The following is a 23,492-nucleotide window of genomic DNA, read 5'->3' on the forward strand; positions in this document are numbered from 1 at the left end:
GGAAGACTATCCCAGTAGTCCTTGCGGGCTACGGAGCTGACCATGTGCTCGGGGTTATGTAACCTTTGTGTCGATTCATTAAATGTATTGTTCTTATAATCTAGCCTGATTTATGCCTCAATAACATTACACTAACAATTATAGTTAGTGATTCAGTTTAACAGTGATAGTTTTTAATATTGCACATTAACCCTTTAATCCCTAAGAGTGGCAATTGGCACATAATGCCATAACTCTTTCAATATTAGACAGATTTCTATGAATTTTTGACACCAAGATGGTCTTGTAAAGATCTACTTATTAAGAGGATGATTTAAACTTAACCCCCTCCCATATGTGATATGGTTGACCACCCCCATAACTTTCCAATTTTTTTCCCCTAGAAGTTGTGGGTCTTAAGACAGCTCTCACATTAATGAAGATGTTGAGAACTGCAAGCTAGAGGTTACGGGTATACCTAATATACAAAAGGATTAGGACGTTTTTGGACTTTTAAATTTTTGCGTTTTAAGGCCATTTATCTCAAAGCCATAATTTTTCTCCTTCATAATTATACCAGTTATGAAATACACTCATGAGTAGCTTTAAAATGGTATACCAAACATGGACATTGAGTTTGTAGTCTTGGATCTGGAGAAAATATCGTTTGCCTTAGGGATTAAAGGGTTAAACAATTATCCTGTCAAATGGCACTAAATGTTGCCTGCAAGATTGAGCAAAATTGTTTTATTGTTCCACTCATTAACAAAAAAGCACAGTTTTATTGCAGAGAAGCGGGAGACTATCTTTATTTTGCCAATTTTCTCCCTGACACATAACATGCCATACATCGCAGGGCATCTGCTGTTTATTGAGGTTGAATATCGTGTACACCATGACCATATTTGGGCAGTGTTACAGTGTGTTGAATAATGTCGTTGCTTACTTGTATGTGACCCACATAGTGAAACCCCTGGGCTAGGACAGATGACAAAATGAAAACCTTTTCTTTAATCATGATTCCTTTCAAATTGAACTTTTTTAAAACTAAGAAGAACTTTCAGGCATCATCAATACCATGAACCTTTGCAAGTTGAAATATGTGTGGGTGACTCACTGAGATAAAATGAACAAAAGGACAAAAAAAAAATGTGAATTTACATCACTACATCAACAAGTTTATATATCGCATGCATCCCAAATGCAAAAGCATCCTGTAAGACGGTAGCAAAAAAGATAAAACAAAAGCTTGAACAGGCAGCTCCTCTCATGGACTAAAATACTATATATGGTGTAACTTACTGCTTTTAGCCTGTTGTAAAGACTTCAAATGCAAAATTTGCTTTTTTGGGGGAAAATTTGTGACACCGTGATTTTTTTTGTACAGCTTTTCTGTTATGTTGAGTTGTTTTCAATTACATTTCAGATAACAAACATCACTAAAGCAGGATGTCAGGATTTTCGAGGCATAAAAGAGTTCAAGCGTACACATGTCTTTTGTGTGGGAAGAGTTTTGGTCAAGCGGAACATCTAAAGACACATAAGAGAGTTCATACTGGAGAGAAGCCATATGAATGCAAACAGTGTGGCAATTGTTTTAAAGTAGCAGGGCATTTAAGGAGACACGAAAGAGTTCATACCGGAGAGAAGCCTTATGAATGCAAACAGTGTGGTAAGTGTTTTAATCAAGCAGGAACTTTAAGGAGACATGAAAGGGTTCATACTGGAGAGAAGCCTTATGAATGCAAACAGTGTGGCAAGTGTTTTAGTGTAGGAGGACATTTAAGGAGACATGAAAGATTTCATAGTGGAGTGAAGCCATATGAATGCAAACAGTGTGGCAAGTGTTTTAGTCAAGCAGGAGAGTTAACGACACATGAAAGAGTTCATACTGGAGAGAAGCCATATGAATGCAAACAGTGTGACAAGTGTTTTAATGTAAAAGGAAATTTAAGGAGACATGAAATTGTTCATACTGGAGAAAAGCCATATGAATGCAAACAGTGTGGTAAGTGTTTTAGTCAAGCCGGACATCTAAGGACGCACGAAAGAGTTCATACTGGAGAGAAGCCTTATGAATGCAAACAGTGTGGTAAGTGTTTTAGTCAAGCAGGAGAGTTAACGACACATGAAAGAGTTCACACTGGAGAGAAGCCATATGAATGCAAACAGTGTGGTAAGTGTTTTAGTCAAGCCGGACATCTAAGGACGCACGAAAGAGTTCATACTGGAGAGAAGCCTTATGAATGCAAACAGTGTGGCAAGTGTTTTAGCGAAGCAGGAACTTTAAGGAGGCATGAAAAAGTTCATACTAATGAGAAGGCATATGATTGCAAGGAGTGCAACACGTTTTTTAGGCGCTTCGAAAGTTTAAGAAAACATGAAAGAACTCACAAGGATGCCACGGATTGTATTCAAGACAACATGTCCACACAAATCCAGTCTGGTCAGGCTGAAAAACACATCTGCTGGATTTGTCAAGAGGAGTTCAGTAGTGATGCGCTACTTCTTGGTCACTATGAAAATCATATGATAAGTGATTAACTTAACTTTAAGTTTTCTCTCATGCCTTTCACCTCTTCTCATGCATGTTTCCGTCGGTGTCCATTGTAATGGCATCTAAGTGAAGAGCCAACTACACCCCAAAAACAATAAGCAAACGAAGAACGAGTCTCAATGCAACCACTCGTTAATATTACGGCAAGCGAGTGACGCTTGTATCCTTGCATCTCCTTCTTTTGAAACAGTAGCGATGTGAAATACCAGAGTTTTACAGTCAACGCCCATTACCGTGAACGCTTTAAGGACTAGAAAAAGTTTCCTTGTTAACAGAGTATTTTATAAGGCGGGTTTGATTTTATAATAACTATGTTGGCGAGAAACAAGAAAAAATTTTGTAGTCATGAGTTGTTGTTATTAGGGTGGTGCTTGTGGTGATGAGAAATTTTGGTACATACTGTAAAGTTGTCCAATGAGCGATTATTCCTCGAGGAAGACAGTCAAAACGTATTAGTTGCGTGTTTGCTTACCGGGTTGTGCCATGAATATTAAATTCCCTTTTTCCAGTTGGTTAATCAACACCGAGATTTGTTTACAGCAAGGAATTTCTTTACAGAACACGTGCAACAGCACAGTTATTGCTAGATGACAAGAGGTCAACAAGACCAAAAAGCTGGATCATGTTCTAACATTTGCTAATTGTCTAATCCCTATTCCACGGGGAAAAAATGCCTGGTTCACACCAAGAATCTAACGACATAATGACGTAGTCACGCAAACTTTATATCGATGTTAAATGTTGGTGTGGACTAGGCAGGATAACGACAGAAGAGGAATATAATGACATAGACAATGACATAAGAATAAACTTGATCTTTTTAGTGTCGTTCTGTTGAAAGTGTAAAGCAGGCTTCTTTATTTAAAATCGTTTCTCTTAAAAGAAGTTGGGTTCAATCGAGTAGTTTCTGTTACTGTGTTTCATAACTTGTTCCTTTTGCTTGTTTATATTCTTTTTTTGTATTTGACGATGTAGCATGAGTATAAAGGAGTTATTGTTACAGTTTGCAACGTAGCAGTTAGTTTTGTTTGTTATCGTTTACTGAATGACATTTAAATTTACAATTTAATAATAAAAAAGAGATCATAAGGATGATTGTAAGAGTGTGAGGGAACCTATGTAAAACCAATCACTTTGGTGATATGTAGTTTGTCTTTTAACCTCATGTACATTTTTGTAAAGTGGAAGTTAATGTAGAAAAAATTACAGGTTAAAATTATTAGCTATAAAAAGATCAATTTCTTTTTAGACGTTCACAGGTTGATATTTAACAAAGATCACACTTTGATCTTTTTAATATCATTTTGTCGAGAATGTAAACCAGGCTTTATTTAAAATCGTTTGTTAAGAAGTTGGGCTCAATTGTTACTGTGTCCATTGATTTTTTTTTTTTTTTTGCTTGTTAATATTCTTTTTTTGTATTTGATTGTTTACATCTCTAAGAGCTTTGGCTTCAGTATCTAACGTTGTTGTTAGTCGAGTTCACAATTTAAATGTCTTCGCTGATCATATTTCTTGTTACTTGATATTGTAGAGAGAGACGTAATCGTGGCCAGTGAAATATCTTTAAACCTTTCTTCTAGTAAGCATATGTGTTAATAACTGTCTGCTGTTGCTATTACCGATGGTTATCAAGGGTTGTAGTAGAACGATGTTGGTTTTGTATTGGTGGGTAACCCCGCGCAAGTGTGGCAAAATTCGAAATATTTCAGGAATCAAGATTGAAAACGAAATTGTAAATTCCGAAAGTAAATTTCTAACCCGTTGTGTAGCATGAAAGAGTAGCAGTATTACTACTCTCCATTGGATTCTATTGTTTGCTTATCTTACTCGCCCCCCCCCCCCCCCCCCTCCCAGCCATCTTTATTCCCTCTCCTTTCCGCGAAATGGATAAAGTGATCCTCACAATGCAAACTATCGTCACTGAAAGTCCTTGACTATGGTGAAACAGGAGTCTAAAATGAGGAATTTGGTCCGTAAATATGTTCGCTTTTCAATGACGCTAGTCTTTTATTTTCTACCAAATGTCGCGCTTTAGTCGTATTTTATTTAATCGAGAGGAAGCCAAAGCCGTCTGCTAAAAGGCGGAATTTTCATATCCGTCATAAGATTTTACGTGAATATCCTTTTCTAATTTTAAGTTGCAAAGGCTCAAACGGTTGGTCATTTACATTTAAAATGCAAACATTTACATTAATTTCATTTTCAAACTGATGAAAAGAAAACATTCACAAACGGTTTTGCCAATAATTTTGTAAAGAAAAAACAAGAGAAGTCAGTTAAATCATCTCAAACATTTTGGCCTCACCTGATTTCCATTCACCTAGGTACAGCAGACGAAGCCATTCACACAATCAGACTGGGTGAGCAACCTTTCCAGCGAAGGGCGCTGATGAGAGTGATCCGCGTGAATATTTTTCGCTTCATAATTTGGAAACTACGAAAATCTAAACGCGAGTTCAAGCTCTTTATGACGTCATAGTAGTTGAACTTCGCTCGCGCGCTTGCATAACAACAAGAGAGCAATGAGCTCTTCCTGCGCGTGTTCAGAGTGACTTGAAAGGTGGAGGAATCGGTCGAACGCTATGGGTCCTAAACATTCTCACACCCTGTGCTTAGTGGTCAGGAAGATAACTCTGGGCTAGAGAAATGTCAAGAATGATCAATTACGTTATTCTTTTCCTCTGTTGTTAGGGACCGATCGTTTATTACGTCCTAGGGGGGAAGGGGGGGGGGGGGGGGGGGGCGGGCGGTGGTTTTTGAGGGGGGTAATTTTTTTAAACGAGCGCTTTTGGGGGGGGGGGGGGTAATTTTCTTACCTTGTACGAAAAGTGAGCGGGGGGGGTAATATTTTAAGACATACAAAAGGTACCAACTAAATGTATTTAGCAATTATTCCTCTCATCAATCATAGAGTTGGTAAAATCGAATAGATACTTCTCCATATCGCTACTATTCTTCAGAGCGACAAAGATCCTGCACGTAATAGGTTGAGTAATGACATAGACAGGCAAACCATGCAGTTTTCTCTGAAGGCTTGTTTATCTGGGCAAAAAAAATTGACTAAAAGACGAATAGAGATGGTAGGCTTGTTCAAAATCTATATATCCACATCCATACATCAAATGCTCCTGTACTGCTCTCAAACCCCGAGCTGCTTTGACCTTCTGTGTCCCTTCTTTTGACGAGTGAAGAATACACTCCAGCAATAACAAAACATCGTTATTATCAAGACACTGAAGAGATATTCTAAGGTACGTTCCCTTACTTGAATTTCGCCTAACTTCTGATTGTTTCTCTTGCCAGTTCAGATTCAGAGAGCAAGCGATTTCCGCATGTAACCAAGCGTTGTGCCCAGGAACTTCTCAACAATTCAACCACCAGGCCAACCATAGGGGGGGGGGATAAAATTTTTCAAACTGTCATTGTAGTGGGGGGTAAAACTTTTGTTTGAAAGATTTTTTTGGGTGTAAAATTTTCATACACTCGATTTTTTAGAAAACCACCGCCCCTTCCCCCCCCCCCCCCCCCGAGGACGTAATAAACGATCGGTCCCTTAAAGGGGAAGTATCATGGGGTTCTTGATATCTTTTGTTAAAAATGATGAAATAAGACCTTCAATCAGCTGCCATAATAATTCTAGAATGACGAGAGGAACGAAATCAACTCAATTCTTGAAAGAAACAACTCGTGATCTGTTCTAGCGCATTTTGGAAACAAAAATGCGAGAACTTGAAAAACATTAGCCTAATATTTTTCAAGTTTCAATCGAAACCGGCCTACCCTGTCTCTGGCCAGAGGCACTAATCGACAGTTTTATTGTACTGGGGTGATAATTTTTAAAAAACTTGAAAATTATTTTGTTGTTTCTGCTAACAGTCAAACATTTTTGGGTTTTGAAATGACAGCAAATTTTCGTGATACTTCCCCTTTAAGGACAGTGCCTAGATATAAGCGAAATATTTTTGGGCATTTACAATCTCCTTCCTCGAGTCAATAACTATGCGTGAAAAGCAGATATCTGCAAGAACTATTGGAATCCAAATACAAATTTCAATTAAGCGTTTTCAGTACTACCAAGAAAAGCTTGAACTGAAATACCTAACAAGATCTAACAGTGTATGGAATTTTTTCCAAATTAAAGCTTGATTATCCCAGATAAATGCGTGGTTATCCCTAATTTCCTGTTCGTTTGAAATACACCTTGCTAAGATCTTCTTTTCCTGCATCGTCATATACCGCGCAAATGAATTAAAAAGAAAAACATTTGAATTAGTTAGCAACAATTCTGTCACGGGCGGAACGTATGCGGAGTAACAAAAGGATTCACGTACTCGGAAAAAAGACATCCGAGTACTCCTATCAGGAGTCGAACCTTAGACCTTCCGAATACTAATTCAGATGCTCTTCATCCTAGGATTTGAATGTCGAACGTGTGGTACATGAAATAAATGTGATGGTATATTTAAAGCCTGGTGAATGAATGTGAATGATGTATTGTTCCAGAAAGGGACACAGGCATACTCGGAAAAAAGAAATCCGAGTGCTCCTATCAGGAGTTGAAGCTAAGACCTTCCGATTACTAGTTCGGATGCTCTACCACTGAGCTACAGGAGACTCGTGGGAGCTAAGGCCATTTAACTCCCACAAGTCTCCTGTAGCTCAGTGGTAGAGCATCCGAACTAGTAATCGGAAGGTCTTAGGTTCGACTCCTGATAGGAGCACTCGGATTTCTTTTTTCTGAGTATGCATTCATCATTCATCAATTTCATTCATCCACCAGGCTTGAATTATACCATCACATTTATTTCATATACCACACGTGCGACATTCAAATCCTAGCAGTGGGTAGGATGTTTATCCCATGACCCTAGTTTAATACATCATTCTCATTTATTCACCAGGCTTGAAATATACCATCACATTTTTTTTCAATAGGATTCACGTTGTTAAAAATGGCGCTTGAGGTAAAACAGCTGTGAGGTGCCGCGTTCTGGGATGCCTGGAAATCAAGATCAGAACTGTGCAAATTTCAAACACTACCAAAGTATTACTCCTTTGATTTCAACTTACACTTTTCCAATCCAAATCCAGTCCAATCCAGTGCACCATTCAACATCTCCACCGGGCTGAGTAACCGCCCCGTTGGTAAGAGTTCTTCGATGATCTGTTTTGGGTTAGTGATCGAGTGAGCGTCGTGAGCGGCAAGATTTGTTTATTTGCAGGCAAGACAAGTTGTTCATTTTACTTTTAGCCGCAGAAGAGGTGACTGAGGGACAACAATAATCGATTGAGGTAAGTAAAGGTAGATTTTAGCCAACACATTTGATATCGGTAGGACAAGCATTCTGGGGAATTTTGTTTGGGAATCCAACTTTATCCAGGGAGAATATATGCTTATCACTTACGTTTTGGGTAAAATTTAACTTTTGAAATATGTACTACACGAAAACTATAAACACCTGACGGCTAAAGAATGAGCCGGCTTGTTTGGCTGGTTCGCTGAGCAAAACAACTCGACAAGTTAACTAATGATGATAAAACATTTGGTCAGTGTAAAACAAAGACTGCAGACTTTAGACTGCAGACTACAGACCCGGAGTGAAATGCAGACTGTAGGCCGAGGAAAAATGCAGGGAAGAGATGGCAGACCAAGCAAAAATGTAAACTTTGGTGAAACAATTGTTAACCAAACAGGAACAACAAGGCAGGGCTTCTGATAGGGTGCGAAAAAAAATTGGAAATGAAAAAGAAAAACCTTTGAATAAGTTGGCAACCATTTTGACACAGGCAGAACGTATGCGGAGTAACAGAAGGATTGACGTACTCAGAAACTGTAGTGAAATAAGCTATATAGAGTGTGTGCACGACAGCCATGTTGGAGGACCAAAACAATACAATGATTTTCCTTTGGGAAATATATTCTATTTTTATGCAAACATCTTCTATTGTTTTAGTCCTCCAACATGGCTGCCATGCACACACTCTAAACAATCAGCCTTATTTACAGGATGTATACGTACAGCATGCATGATGTATAATAAAAAAATATTTATTTAATAATTTAATAAAACAAGTTAGAATAAGACAACTTAGAACACTGATCTGGAACTGGAATAAAATTTTCAATTAAAAAATTAAAATTATAATAACAATCAAAATAAACAACTGAATAAATAGGAGGTAGATGTTTATTTAGAGCTTAAAACAAGAAAAAAAGTAGAATGTTGTTTTAAAGCATCCCATGACAATTAGTTTTCGAAGCCATTATATACAGTCATTTCAACTAACGTTGTCGGTTCAACGCATGAAGCTAAAAGACAAGATTGAAAGTTTACGTGGGATTTTTCTGAATAAATTCATCAAAATCAGTCATGCCTGGAGAAAACAATAGGTTGTAATTCGCAGTACAATGACCTGCACGTGCAGGGATGATTTTGGTGAAATTATTCATAAAAAATAATCCCACAAAACATTGCGGTCTTGTCTTTTAGCTTGATTTTAATCCGACAACGTTAATTGAAATAGCTGTATATAGGTATGCTTCTTATGTAAGCAAGATTTTCTGTAATGTGACTTTGTTGCTGAAAGCTTTGGGTATTAAATTGCTCAGTATTCAATCATCCAGTTTTATCTAAGCTGTTTGAGATAAAAGGACAATAAACAGCACAAAGTGATTGCCAGCTTGTCGCTGTTTTTCTGGTGTCTTAGTTGTCCATTAATAAGATATTTGAAAATTTTAATGTATCAAAGGATGATTGTTGCTTTGAGGACAAAAGATAAAGCTTTCAACGTTTCTGCACAGTTGACATTGTAGTATTTGAGTGATCCACATGGAACCCAGGGTGATAACTGGACTATTTGACGAGAGACGGTTAGTATTTGTGCATATATGAGTGTTTGGTTTTTTTAAATTTATTTATTTATTTATTAATTTATGTATTTATTCATTTATTTATTTATTAGCATCATAGCACAAATGTAAAGCAAGTACTACAGTAAATTACAGTTTAGACAAAAGATAACACTTAGTGCTACATACTATTATACATAACAATGCATTGTTGAACACTAAGCAGAATTAATGTATAGAAGTTAGACCAATTTCTGAATATAGTATTTATGGCTAAGTTTAATTCACAGAGATCAAACTCCTTTTTGTTACATTTTTTGTTATACAGGTAGCACTTGGCATATAGGATTCAATAATTCAATTTTCGAGTAATCTTACAGGGTAGAGGCCCTGTTGATAGGGTTTTACCAAAGATCATTTCTGTATGACATAACGTAAAGGTTTTTTCCAGGGGCTGTTTTGGTATTATACAGCTTACTTGAAAATACTGGAGAAAGTTACAAATTTTAATATTGTAGTTATATTGAAACTCCTGGATAGATAGCAGGTGCCCATCATTGTTTTAGAGATTTTGAATGGATATTAAAGAAAGTTTTACCTTCGATTAAAATCCCCTTGTAATTAAACAATACCAAGTCTTGTCCAATTTGGGTATGACCAGGGCCGTAGCCAGTATGAGGCAAACCGAGGCACTTGCCTCAGTCATTGTTGACAAATTCACAAACAGTTAAATAAGTAAAAAAAATATATGTTAACGCAACATGATATTATGTTGAATGATAACGTGAATCAGGCAGTGCCCTGAATTATGGATGAGAAAAATTAAGCAAAAATTCATGTTAAATAGGCAGCGGCTTCCCAAAGAAAACTGCCTTCTTTTTTTGTGTTTTTCCGTCACCTCGATCTCTAGATTGAGATGGCCTTAAGGGCTCTTAGCGGAATTTTTGTCAAATAAGGTTTGATCCCAGTGTTTTGTTTAAACGTAATCATCATAAAGACCCTAAATTGCTGGGCGGGGAATTCAACCATGGATATTGCCTCAGTCCTCATTTTTTTCTGGCTACGGCCCTGATGACATAGGCTCTTGAGTTCAGAAAAAGAAAGCAAAAATTTTCTTAACAACGACAGGTATACTTTCACTATTAGGGGATCTTTTATCATGATAGTTATTTAGACCGCCAAAGAAGTACTCGGGAATTACTTTCCAGTTTTCCTTTTCATGAGGCTGTTGAACAGAGAGAAACCTCACTATCTAAGCAAGCTTTAAAAGAGCCTTGCTCATGACTTCAAAGTTGGGTTTTATCTGGCTTTTTGCGCCATATAAAGTTAAAAAAGACACTATCATCGGCGTAATAATTTCTGAAGGCACTACCAACACTAAGTGGAATATGTCAGATGACTAATACCTAAGCATTTTTATACTTATCAAAATATCAAACATCTACCAAAAATAGTCAGATATCTGGAACTCCAGATATCAAGAGCAGTGTTCAGGTTTTGAACTTTCTTTACAAACTTTCTTTTTACATTTCCTTCCTCATTGTAAGAAACATATACTCCTAAAATTCGAACAGGATCTTTAGTCCATTTAAAGCCTAAGGGCTTGGCTTTTTTGTTCTTCCATGGACCCAACCATATCGCTTTAGTTTTAGAAGCGTTCAGTTTGAAGCAAGATATTTTCCCATAATCATTTAGGGTTTCAACAGTGAACTGGCTCAGCTTAAATTCTGTTCCAAAAATTTTGATGCCCTTAATCCTGTTATCTTCTCTTATCTGAATGGCTAGAACCTCAGCAGCGAGGAGAAACTAATAGGGGGATAGTGGGCAGCCTTGCCTTGCATCTCTAGATATTTTGAAGTAGTCAGTGTAAAAGCCATTATTCAGCACAGAGCTTTCTGTGTTAGTATAAAAAGTTGTGATCCACCTTTTAATGCTGCTTGCAAAGTTGAAGATGGAAAGCGTTTTCTGAATAAAGGACCATTCTACCCTATCAAAAGCCTTTTGGCAAACAAGGCAAAGCAAAATCCCTGGTATTTCCTGCTTGTTCGACTGTTTTAAAATACCTTAAACATGGCAATAACATGACCAACCAGTCTAATCAAATGATACCAACACACTCATTGCATTTTAGCTGTTGTGAACACTTTAAATGCAACTATTTGCTTTTGTGGGAAAAATGCTTACAGCATGATTCTTTTTCCACAGCTTTTCTGTTATATTCAGGTGTTTTTAATTACCTTTCAGATAGCAGACAGCACTAAAGCAGAATGCCAGGGTTCTTGAGGTATAAAAGAGGTCAAGGTTACAAATGCCTTCTGTGTGGCAAGTGTTTTTGTGATGCTGAAAGCCTAAGAAGACATGAAAGAGTCCATACTAGGGAGAGGCCTTATCAATGCAAACAATGCGGCAAGTGTTTTAGTCAAGCAGGAGATCTAACGATTCATGAAAGAGTTCATAGTGGAGAGAAGCCATATGAATGCAAACAGTGTGGCAAGTGTTTTAGTCGAGCAGGAACTCTAAGGAGACATGAAAGAGTTCATAGTGGAGAGAAGCCACATGAATGCAAACATTGTGGCAAGTGTTTTGGTCATGGAAGTTCTCTACGGAATCATGAAAGAGTTCATAGTGGAGAAAAACCATATGTATGCAAACAGTGTGGTAAGTGTTTTAGTGTGGCAGGAGATCTAAGGATTCATGAAAGAGTTCATAGTGGAGAGAAGCCTTATTAATGCAAAGAGTGTGGCAAGTGTTTTAGTCGAGCAGGAACTCTAAGGATTCATAAAAGAGTTCATACTGGAGAGAAGCCTTATGAATGCAAACAGTGTGGCAAGTGCTTTAGTGTAGCAGGACATTTAAGGAGACATAAAAGAGTTCACACTGGAGAGAAGCCATATGAATGCAAACAGTGCAACATCTTCTTCACGCGCTTGGGAAGTTTAAGAAGACATGAAAAAGTTCACAAGAACGCTACGGATTGTACTCAAGATAACATGTCCACACAAACCTACACTTTGATAGAACCCCACTCTGATCATGTTGAAAAACATGTCTGCTGGATTTGTCAAGAGGAGTTCAGTAGTGAAGCGCTACTTCTTGGTCACTATGAAAGTCATATGATAAGTGATTAATTTTTAGTTAAGTCATTTTATTAATGAATTTGTATGGTGAAGTTATTGCTATATTCGATGGAATGTGTTTTATTTGAGCATCTTAAAAGTAAAGGAAAAGTACAGTAACTACTTTAACCAATGACAAGAGAACTAGATACAATGTTAACATCGCAATGAACTAATCAATATTCGAAGCAAACACATGTACATGTTATTAGCGCTAAGCGCGGGTAAAAGAGCGATTGGTTTTGGTTTTCCCTTTGAGTTGTTTAAAAAAGTGGTGCGGATTTCTCTATCCAATCACAGTACTAGTACTAGAGGAAAACCGGCCACAGAAAAGAAGTAATTACTCTCGACACGCAATTGAAAACCGCTCAATGCCTTGAATTGGCCATTTCCGAGATGCTGTGAAACCTCATTAGGAAAGCGAGGCTAAGGTCAAAGCTTTTCGAATGAAAATTAGTATTGTTTGCGTATTTTTGAAAACTAGTTTTCATAACAAAAGCTTTGCACTTAGCCTCATTTTCTTATTGAGGTTGAAAGCAACTAGGAAATGGCCTATTAAAACTGAGAGAAATTTGAAGGCGCCAGTTAAAGTTATAGAGTAATATGGACAAGCTGTTATTACAGACGGTTATTTTAGTGCTTGTGGTTTGTTAACGCTGTGCAATGAATCACTTTTATCAATTTCTGTCCAAAACTCCAAGGTCAACTTCATCTTTCCCATTGACCTCCCAAGGTAATTTTTTTCCAGTTTCTTTGGATAATGAATTTTGATAGTGTCAAAATATATTTACCTCAAAGTGGTTCATTGTATAGCCACATGTGAGGTTATGCTGCATGTCATGTCTTAGCTTTGTATCGTTTTTCGTTTTAAAGAAATTACGTTCATCGTTCACCTTATGTTAGGGAGTTTTTAAAATGGGTGTGGCTCTTAAAGAATTTGAGGAATTCACACCAACTTTGAAAATGACTTACTCAAAGAGCATGCAACCCGACTCTCCGCTACTAAAACATGGATGATGATGAAGCATGAGTATAGAGTGTTTTCACATGACGTCACGGCGGCCATGTTGGTGTCCCAAAACAAAGAAGTGGCGGCCATGTTGGTGTCCCAAACTAAACCTCTGGGAATTGAACTCTATTTTTATGCAAATACTTTCTTTTGTTTCAGTGAACCAATATGGCCGGTAGTCACGTGAATGAAAACACTCTATTAGAGGAGTTATTGTTACAGTTTGCAACATAGCAGTTAGTTTTGTTTGTTACAGTTTACTGCTGAATGACAATGTGGAAAAAGAGGTCACAAGGATGATTGTAAGAGTGTGAGGGAACCTTTGCAAAACCAATCACTTTGGTAACTTGTAGTTTGCCTTTTAACCTCATGTACATTTTTGTAAAGTGGAAGTTAATGCAGAAAAAATAACAGGTTGAAATTATTAGCTATAAAAAGATCAATTTCTTTAAAGACGTTTACAGGTTGATATTTAACAAAGATCACACTTTTTAGTATCATTTTGTCGAGAATGTAAACCAGGCTTTATTTAAAATCGTTTGTTAAGAAGGTGGGCTCAATCGTTACTTTGTCCATTAATTGTTCTTTTTGCTTGTTAATATTCTTTTTTGTATTTGGTTGTTTATATCTGTAAGAGCTTTGGCTTATCAGTATCTAACGTTGTTACTCGATTTTACAATTTAAACGTCTTCTCTGATCATATTTCTTGTTTATGTTATTGTAAAGAGAAACGTAATGGTGGTCAGTAAAATATGTTATTTTTTTTGTTAGTAAGCGTTTGAGTAAATAAACGCCTGCCGTTGTTATTACCGTGTACTCGGTGATTGTCAATGTGTACAGCAGAACGGTGTTTGTTTTGCATTGGTGGTTAACAAAACTGTACAGATGCATGAGTTCCAGTGTAAATCAACTGACCTGGGACGAATTGCATAAAACTTAACGGCGGGCGTAAATGCTATCGTCAGACGTAAAAATACTGAATGTGACTGGGCTGAAGGTCTGGCGTTAGCAGTTACGCCCGACGTTAAATTTTATGCAACTCACCCGTGGTGAGACAGTTTTCCCGAGGAAACAAGTACCGGTTTCGCATTATTCTATATTGGTTATGTTTTCATCCCTCTCCAATTTCAATTTCAATTTCAATTTAGACCCCTATGTTTAATGTGTTCCTTAGCCTCTCGAAGTTCCGAATCCGTCACCAATCTGTATGGCCTCGCAGCTCAGTCGGAAGAACAATGGTTGATCAAATCCGGAGATCGATTTCCGCCGAGCTTAAATGTTTTTCTTCCCCTTTCGTGCTCCCCCATTTACCTGCTGTGGTTAACGCTCAGTAGGAAATTCATGGGTTCACTTAGCACTTCAACATACTCTACAGAGATCATTCTCTGATTCATCATTTGTTTCATTAGTGGTAGCAACACAGCATTGTTTGACCGCCGCGAAAGCTCTATAGAGCAAGCGATAATAGTGAACATGTAAATTACTTATTGGCTAATCGCGATGTTACCACGCCGCAAAATATCTTGTTTTAATTCTACCGTTTTTTCGTCTTTTATAGGCTATTAGATCTTCTTAGCTTACACTGATTTATTTTTATTTTTTTACCACATGATAATTTTATAAATAGCTTTGTTTTTAGAAATAGATGTGATGTTATATTTCAAGCCTGGTGAATGAATGAGAATGATGTATTATTCCAGAAAGTGAGACAGGCATACTCGGAAAAAAATCCGAGTGCTCCTATCAGGAGTCGAACCTAAGACCTTCCAATTACTAATTCGGATGCTCTACCACTGAGCTACATGAACCTCGTGGGAGGTAAGGCCATTAAACTAGGTTCATGGGACAAACATCCTGCGTACTGCTAGGATTTGAATGTCGACCGTGTGGTATATGAAATAAATGTGATGTTATATTTCAAGCTTTTTTTTTATTAGAGATATCCTGAATGTGTGTAATAAAGTTATCTTATCTCTATCTAGTTATCTATGTTTTAAAACGGTGCCAACACTCGACTTAGAAGATTCAAGACAGACAAATTTGGCTGTTTTCTTTGCTGGTTCGTTGAAAACCGACCAGTTTCAGTTAAGAGCAATAACATTTACGTTGAAACAAGAGGAAATACCGTGTTTTTTGTACATTGTGCACTTAATAGATAGTTCGTGTAAAATCCGGCATATAACGTCTACTGTACAACACTCTATACCTACAATTAGTTTCGTTACAGCTCATTTCCAAATAGCTATGCTGTTGCTTTCAAAGTGTAAGAATTTAATTTCAGCCAACAAAAGCCGAGCAAAACAAGCTGCTATAATTAGCTTATTCGTTCTTCCTCGAGAGGTTCTTGATTCAACGACATGACAGAACATCCAATTTATTACCATTTGTGTTCAGGGTGTTCACAAATTTACCGATTATAGCTCTTCTGTTTTCACCTTTCCCCCTAAAGTTCGGGGTAAAAGACTATTAAGGGAAGCCAAACCTCCCGCTTCCGAATATAAAATACTAGAAGTTTGATTTCTTTTTGCCATGTTTTGCCAATCGCACTGATACCCTGGTAATGATAGAACCAGCCTGAAGCAAGCTTTCAATAACGTCGATTGGCATTGCATGCCTTGAAGAATAAGTAAATTAACAATGCCGTAGAACTGTTGTGAGTGCACTTATTTCATGAGCAGTTCAATTAATAACACTGTAATAAGATATGAGCTATCATCAAATGGAGTAAAGAAGAGCTATGGAGGTGCATAGAAAAACACGAAAGCTTTTACCTGTTTACAGATCACTTCATCCACAAGCAGCCAGACCGACTTTATGTTAAGAGATCGAAAGCAAGGAGAAGTGCCATATAAGTGGTGAAGACCCCAGTTTCCCCAAACGTCAGTTTATTGCAGAGCTGATGCTGTTGCTGTGCTGGAAAAGAAGGAAATAGTTTCCCATTTTTGATGTAACAACCGTTTGATACGTGAGCGGTGGGAAAAAGAACTTGAGAAGATTGCAAACTCGTTCCCAGGGTCCCACCTCTTTCCGTCCCCAGGGGAAGAGGAGAGACTCTGGGAAGGAGAATGGAGAATGTTGAACATTAGCAAAACCTCAAAATGGAAGTTGAAAACATGATCTGGAATTGCAGAAGTGAATCTGTCTTGTCTGGTGTGATTGGGACACTTGGGACAGAAGGCAAACATTTGAGAATGTGGAATATAAGATAGGAATTACTGGCATTTTATCTTATTTTTTTGCTCTACATTGCGTGGCCTTCCCAGCGTTTCTTTCTATGATAGGATTTTCTTCGTTGTGGTTTCTTTTACTTACCTTTTCTCTTATAGAGGACAAACAGAGTCGCCTTGTCTGATTTTGTGTCACGGTGGGAAAACACTTTGGACACACAGGAGTCTCCGATATATTGAATTATGAACGGACCACTGTGTTTTTTTAATTGGACAGAAAAGAATACTTCGTATTAAAGATTTTGTTGTTGTCCCTGTTTCAGTCTGTATATTAAAATATGTTTTTGGTGTCGAAGGGTCTGTCTTGTGGAGAGACGTAGTTGGTTGGTTAATCTTTCTGTTTCCGTCAGCTCGCCAGTCTTGTGTCTCTTTCAACGTTTAATACTTAAAAACTATTTCCTCCCATTGGCTTATAAACGAGAGGCGAGAAACAGATTCTTGGTCGCCAAGCAACAAGTCGTGTGCGTCATTTGTTGTTGAAGGTGAATCTCCCTGAAAAACATCGATCGTTTTGTTTATACACGAAATAAAGGGAACAATTTTATTTCCCAAAGCTGTGAGAGTTGGACCACTTTAACACCTCTTTCCCGCTATAATATAAGGCCAAAAGTCAATTTCTAACCTTTAAATTTTGTGTAGCATGAAATAATAGCGGAATCACTACTCTCCGCTGGATTCTATTGTTTGGTTATCTTACTCTCCCCACCCTCCCCCCGCCAACCCCAAGCCATCCTTTTTTCTTCTTCCTTCCGCGAAATGGACAAAGTGACCCTCACAATACAAACTATGTATGACTGAAAGTCCTTGACTATGGTGAAACAGGAGTCCAAAGGAATTTGCTCCGTAAATCCTCTGTTTTCAATTTCCCTAGTCTTTTATTTTCTACCAACTGTTGCGCTTAAGTCGTATTTGATTTAATCGAGACGAACTGAGCAAAACCGTCTGCCGGCTAAAAGGAGGAATTTTCATATCCGTCCTCATAAGATTTTACTTGAATATCCTTTTCTAACCTTAACTTGAAAAGGCTCAATCGGTTTGTCATTTACATTTAAATTGCAAACATTTACATTAATTTCATTTTTAAACTGATGAAAAGACAACATCCACAAACGCTTTTTCCAAGAACTTTGTAAAGATAAAACAAGAGAAGTTAGTTAAATAAATCATCTCAAACATTTTGGCCTCACCTGATTCCCATTCACCTCGGTACAGCAGACGAAGCCCTTCACACAATCAGACTGCGAGCAACCTTTCCAGTGAGGGGCGCTGATGATAGTGATCGTCAATATTTTTCGCTCCTTGATTTGTAAACTACGAAAATCTAAAACGCGTGTTCAAGCTCTTTATGACGTCATAGTAATCGGATTTCACTCGCGCGCGCATAACAACGCCGAGAGAGCAATAAGCTTCTCCTGCGCATGTGTTCCCAGAGCCCGCGTTACCCTTATCCGTTGGATAAAGGTTACGCGGGCTCTGGGAACGAGATTGCTCCGAGAGAGCAATGAGCTTTCCCTGCGCATGTGTTCCCAGAGCCCGCGTTACCCTTATCCGTTGGATAAAGGTTACGCGGGCTCTGGGAACGAGATTGCTCCGAGAGAGCAATGAACTTTCCCTGCGTATGTGTGAAGTGACTTGAGAGGTCAAGGAATCGACCGAAGGCTATAGGTCCAAAACATTCTCACACCCTGTGTCCGTACGTGGTCAGGAAGATAACTCGGGTGTAGGAAAAATGTCGAGAATGATTAATTCCGTTATTTTTCTTCCTCTGTTGTTAAGGATGGTGCCTAGATATAAGTGAATATTTTTGTTCAGTTTTTATTGTAATCTCGAACCTCGAGTGAAGGGAAAGAAGACTCGGGGTACGAGATTGTAGTCCGCAAGATATTTACGTGCGGTTGGGAATCCTTCTGCGATAGAGGGCCAGACTGCTAACATCTTTAATTTGCGGACGGGACTTTAAGCGTGATGCTCAACGAGTTTGCCTATAAATTGTGAAAGGCCTATGGAGAATCTCTTTGTCGAGATGAAATGCCGCGTCAGACTAGCCACGAACAGTTCACAAATTTTTAATAACTCTAAAACGGTTTAAATTACATTATTAACAATGTATTTTTTTATTTTCAAATTAAAGCTTAATTATCTCTGATAAATGCGTGGTTATCCCTAATTTCCCTGTTCTATTGAAATAGACCTTGCTAACATCTTTTTTTCCTGCATCGTCACATACCGCGAAAAGAAATTAAAAAGAAAAACCTTTGAATTAGTAGGCAACCATTCTGACACGCGCAGAACAGCGTATGCGCAGTAACAAAAGGAGTTACGCTAGTTAAAATGACGGTTCAGGTGAAGCAGCCGAGATGTGCTGCATTCTGGGATCCGTTCCTAGTAAACAACATCAAAACTATGCAAATTTCAAATACTACCAAAATACCACCAAAATATTGATTTCAACTTACACTTCTTCAATCCAAAGTCCAGTCCACCATTGAACGCGTCCACCCGGCTGAGTAACCGCCCCGTTGGTAAAAGTTCTTCGCTGATCTGTTGTGCTTGGGTTGTTGATCGAGTGAGCGGCAAGATTTCTTTATTTGCAGGTAAGACAAACTATTCAGTTTACTTTTAGCTGTATTAGAAATGATTGGGGAACAGCGGTAATTGATTGAGGGAAGGAATGGTAGATTTTAACCAACACATTTGATATTCGGGAGAGTAGAACCAGCATTCTGCCCAATACATGCACAGTGGATCGGAGTTTTGTTTGAGAATCCTACTTTATCCAGGGAGATACATTGTTTGCTGATTTTTGGGGTAAAATTTGACTTTTGAAAATATTCACTACCCGAAAACTATAAACACCTGACGGCTAAAGAATAAGCCGGCTTGTTTGGCTGGTTCGCTGAGCAAAACAACTCGACAACTTAAACTAATGATGATAGAACATTTGGTCAGTGTAAAACAAAGACTGCGGACTTTAGACTGCAGACTACAGACCCGGAGTGAAATGCAGACTGTAGGCCGATGGGAAAATGCAGGGAAGAGATTGCAGACCAAGGCAAAATGTAAACTTTGGTGAAACAGCTGTAAACCAAACAGGAACAACAAGAAGTCAAATAAACAGGCAAAAACCACAGAGCTCAGCTAAAGATCTTTTGAGGTCAAAATATTGACAAAACATGCAACAATTAAGGACAGTACCTACTAATACCGAAGTATTTTTGTGCGGCTTATGACTATGCGGGAAAAACAGATCTTAGCAAGGCCTCTTGGAATCGAAAAAGAAAATTGGGGGTAACCGCGCATTTTTCAGAGATAATTAAGCAATGATATCTCTAAAAAGCGCCAAAATATAAAGCAATGTATGGGATTTTTTTCCTAAATTGAAGTTTAATTATCTCTGAAAAATGCATGGTTACCCTAATTTTCCTTTGAGATACCAAAAGCACTTGCTAAGTTCTGCTTTCCCCGTATAGTTTTAAACCGCGCAAAATTATCCCTGTATTAGTAGGCACCACCCATAGGAAACCCGAGTATCTTGAGATGCGCAGAACGTATGCGCAGTAACAATAGTAGGCACTGTCCTTAAATACTTGGTTCTATTTAGTCACAATCATGCAAACATCTTGTTAACCTGCTACACGTATTAATGAAAGAAGTTAAGTAATTTTATTTGGTGTAAAAACTAAGATGAAGGTTACAAGCAGACGAGTAAGAGTTGTTTTGAGGCCATCCAACCTCATTTATTCAGACCTAAAAGGGTTAATGACTTTCTGGTTCTAGCCTCAGCTTAGTCTGTATTTCTGCCATGGTCTGCAATCTGCTCACTAAATTTTGCCCTTCTTCTGTAGTCTGCAGTGGGTGTTTTATACTTCTTGATAGAACATTTTTGGTTTAATGCAATAATGATCCAGTGTTTACTCTTGTTGTTATTCAGTCATTTTATGTGAGTTTTATTTGTTGTACACCTGTACATCCTCTATTTTGATATATTTTGCTTATGTTTGAGAACTGGACTAGTTCTTCAGATACATGTTATAATAAGTATATTGTGAAGTGTCACCCTCCCTAAATAAAGTTGATTATTGCTATTACATGTATTTCAAATCAATTTTGATTTTGAGTGATAGAACGGTTTCCAATAATTTTTTTGAGTGTTGTAAAACCAAACCCAAAGTAATTACTCTGGCCAATTGAAACGGTTGTAAACAGTACAACGAGCCAATCAGAATTTAAATGGGAAAAATGCGTGTCACGAAAACATGATTGGTTTTGGTTTGGATACTCATTGGTTGAGAAAGTGGCACAAGTTGTGTAAACCAATCACAGAGCATATTAATGCAAAAACCGGGTTCGATTCCCGGACTCAACGTCATGTGTGGAGTAAGTTGGTGGTTCTCGTCCTTGCTCCAAGGGTTTTTCTCTTGGTTTTCCGGTTTTCCTCCCTTTACAAAAACCAACATTTCCAATTTCCAATTCCAATCAATTATATTTCCAATTCAATCCGAGCGTCACAGGTTTGTCAATCGTCAGACTGTTAAGTGTCACCCTCGTTAAACAAAGTTGGTTTATATATTTCTTTTGTTTATTTAAAACCAAAGCAAACCATGCGAAATGACTTTTGACACTCAAATGAAAACCGCTCTATTATAAATTAAATGAGTGATAATAAAAATGAAGAGTGTTTTGGTGGCTTCAAGACGCCATTGTCAATTTCAAATGTCAAGAGCCAATGGCATCATGAAGACATTGCAGTGTTGTTTGTTTTTATTATTGCTCATTCTATTTTAAATTATTATTATTATTATTATTATTATTATTATTATTATTATTATTATTATTATTATTACTGTTACAAAAAAGGGAAAAAAATGGTGAACTTGATGCATTATTATGTACTTTCACTGTCAAGCTAAATGAACTGCTTAACACATATGCCTTCAAATTGGTCGAATGTGACTTTAGTCGTCTCTGTCTAAGGCAGAGACCCTCAAGACCAGCTCCTTATTTCTGTCTTGGTGAGGTTTTTGCATTTAGCTAGAAATGTGAACTTCACTGAGACAGGGCAAGGGGAAGCTGTCTGCATTACAACTGAATTGATCAATTGAATTGAATTGAATTGAAGTGTCGATTTGTGTCGATTCATTAAATGTATTGTGCTTATAATCTAGCCTGATTTATGCCTCAATAACATTACACTAACAATATTTATTATAGTTATAGAGAAGCTGATTAAAATTGACCTGATTCATTTTTAACAGTGATAGTTTTTAATATTGCACATTAACCCTTTAATCCCTAAGAGTGGCAATTGGCACATAATGCCATAACTCTTTCAATATTAGACAGATTTCTATGAATTTTTGACACCAAGATGGTCTTGTAAAGATCTACTTACTAAAAGGAAAAAACGTAACCCCCTCCCAAATGTGATATGGTTGACCACCCCCATAACTTTCCAATTTTTTCCCCTAGAAGCTCTCACATTAATGAAGATGTTGAGAACTGCAAAATAAGCTATAGTTTTGGGGTATACCTAATATACAAAAGGATTAGGACGATTTTGGACTTTTAAATTTTTACGTTTTAAGGCCATTTATTTCAAAGCCATAACTTTTCTCATTGATAATTATATCAGTTATGAAATACACTCATGCGTAGCTTTTTAAAATGGTATACCATACATGGACATTGATTGTGGAGAAAATATCAATTGGGTTAAACATTTATCCTGTGAAATGGCACTAATTATTGCCTGCAATATTGAGCAGAATTGTTTTATTATTCCACTCAATCATTAACAAAAAAGCATAGTTTTATTGCAGAAAAGCTGGAGACTATCTTTATTTTGCCAATTTTCTCCCTGCCACATAACATGACATACATCGCAGGGCATCTGCTGTGTACCGAGGATGTATATCGAGTGCACCACTGACCATATTTGGGCAGTGTTACAGTGAGTTGAATAATGCCGTTGCATACTTGTTTGCGACCCACACAGTGAAACCTCTGGGCTAGGACAGATGACAAAATAAAAACCTTTTCTTTATTCATGATTCCTTTCAAATTGAACTTTGTTTAAACTAAGAAGAACTTTCAGGCATCATCAATACCATGAGCCTTTGCAAGTTGAAATATGTGTGGGTGAGATAAAATGAACGAAAGGGTTTACATCACCACATCAACAACATCACTACATCAACAAGTTTGTTTATCGCATGCATCCTGCATGCAAAAGCATCCTGTAAGGTGGTAGCAAAAGAGGTAAAACAAAAGCTGCTCACATGGACTAGAATACTATATATGGTGTGCATCTTCCATGCCATATTCATCATACCATATTTAACATGCCATGCATCCTGTCTGCCATATTTACCAGGCTTAAAACATAACATGGCAGTCTGCCACAGGTAGCTCAAAGAATGAGCACTAAAAAATAACTTAGGAAACATGAACAGTTGCATTTCGCCACGATATGAATGCCAGCAGTTGTCGTCATAAGCATCCAGGACATGTTCATGTTGTAGAGCAAGCAAACCTCAAGCAGACAAATTCAAGTTGTGTCGCAGTGGTGTTTGATATCCACAATGTGTACATGTATATACAGTACGTTAAGGATGATGATGGCTGGTTCCTCGCATGTGAGGAACCAAACAAGGAAACAGGGAACCTACAGTATGTTAATTAGCTTATAAGAATGGTCCAGACTGCAGTATGCATATACGTGCATATCATCTTACAGTCTCCCTCTTGGTTC

The 23,492-nt window shown here is 37.7% G+C and overlaps 1 protein-coding gene and 1 pseudogene across 2 annotated transcripts in view; both read left to right on the top strand.

Annotated features, from left to right (window-relative positions):
• LOC146471351 (uncharacterized) overlaps nucleotides 1-14,288 on the top strand; it is a 39,373-nt pseudogene extending 25,085 nt beyond the window's left edge. The window contains exons 2-4 of the transcript XR_014866849.1: nucleotides 1,406-2,515; nucleotides 7,631-7,712; nucleotides 11,656-14,288. The product of XR_014866849.1 is annotated as an uncharacterized LOC146471351 (transcript). The remainder of the gene's footprint in view (nucleotides 1-1,405; nucleotides 2,516-7,630; nucleotides 7,713-11,655) is intronic.
• A 4,911-nt stretch (nucleotides 14,289-19,199) lies between these two features.
• The window catches only part of LOC146471355 (uncharacterized), a 31,196-nt gene continuing 26,903 nt past the window's right edge, over nucleotides 19,200-23,492 (top strand). Inside the window, exon 1 of the mRNA XM_085121035.1 lies at nucleotides 19,200-19,335. The gene's annotated coding sequence lies outside the window, so the exon portion shown is untranslated. The remainder of the gene's footprint in view (nucleotides 19,336-23,492) is intronic.

This window comes from Pavona decussata, unplaced genomic scaffold, assembly GCF_977016875.1.
Source record: "Pavona decussata unplaced genomic scaffold, jaPavDecu1.1 SCAFFOLD_105, whole genome shotgun sequence".
Taxonomy (NCBI): domain Eukaryota; kingdom Metazoa; phylum Cnidaria; class Anthozoa; order Scleractinia; family Agariciidae; genus Pavona; species Pavona decussata.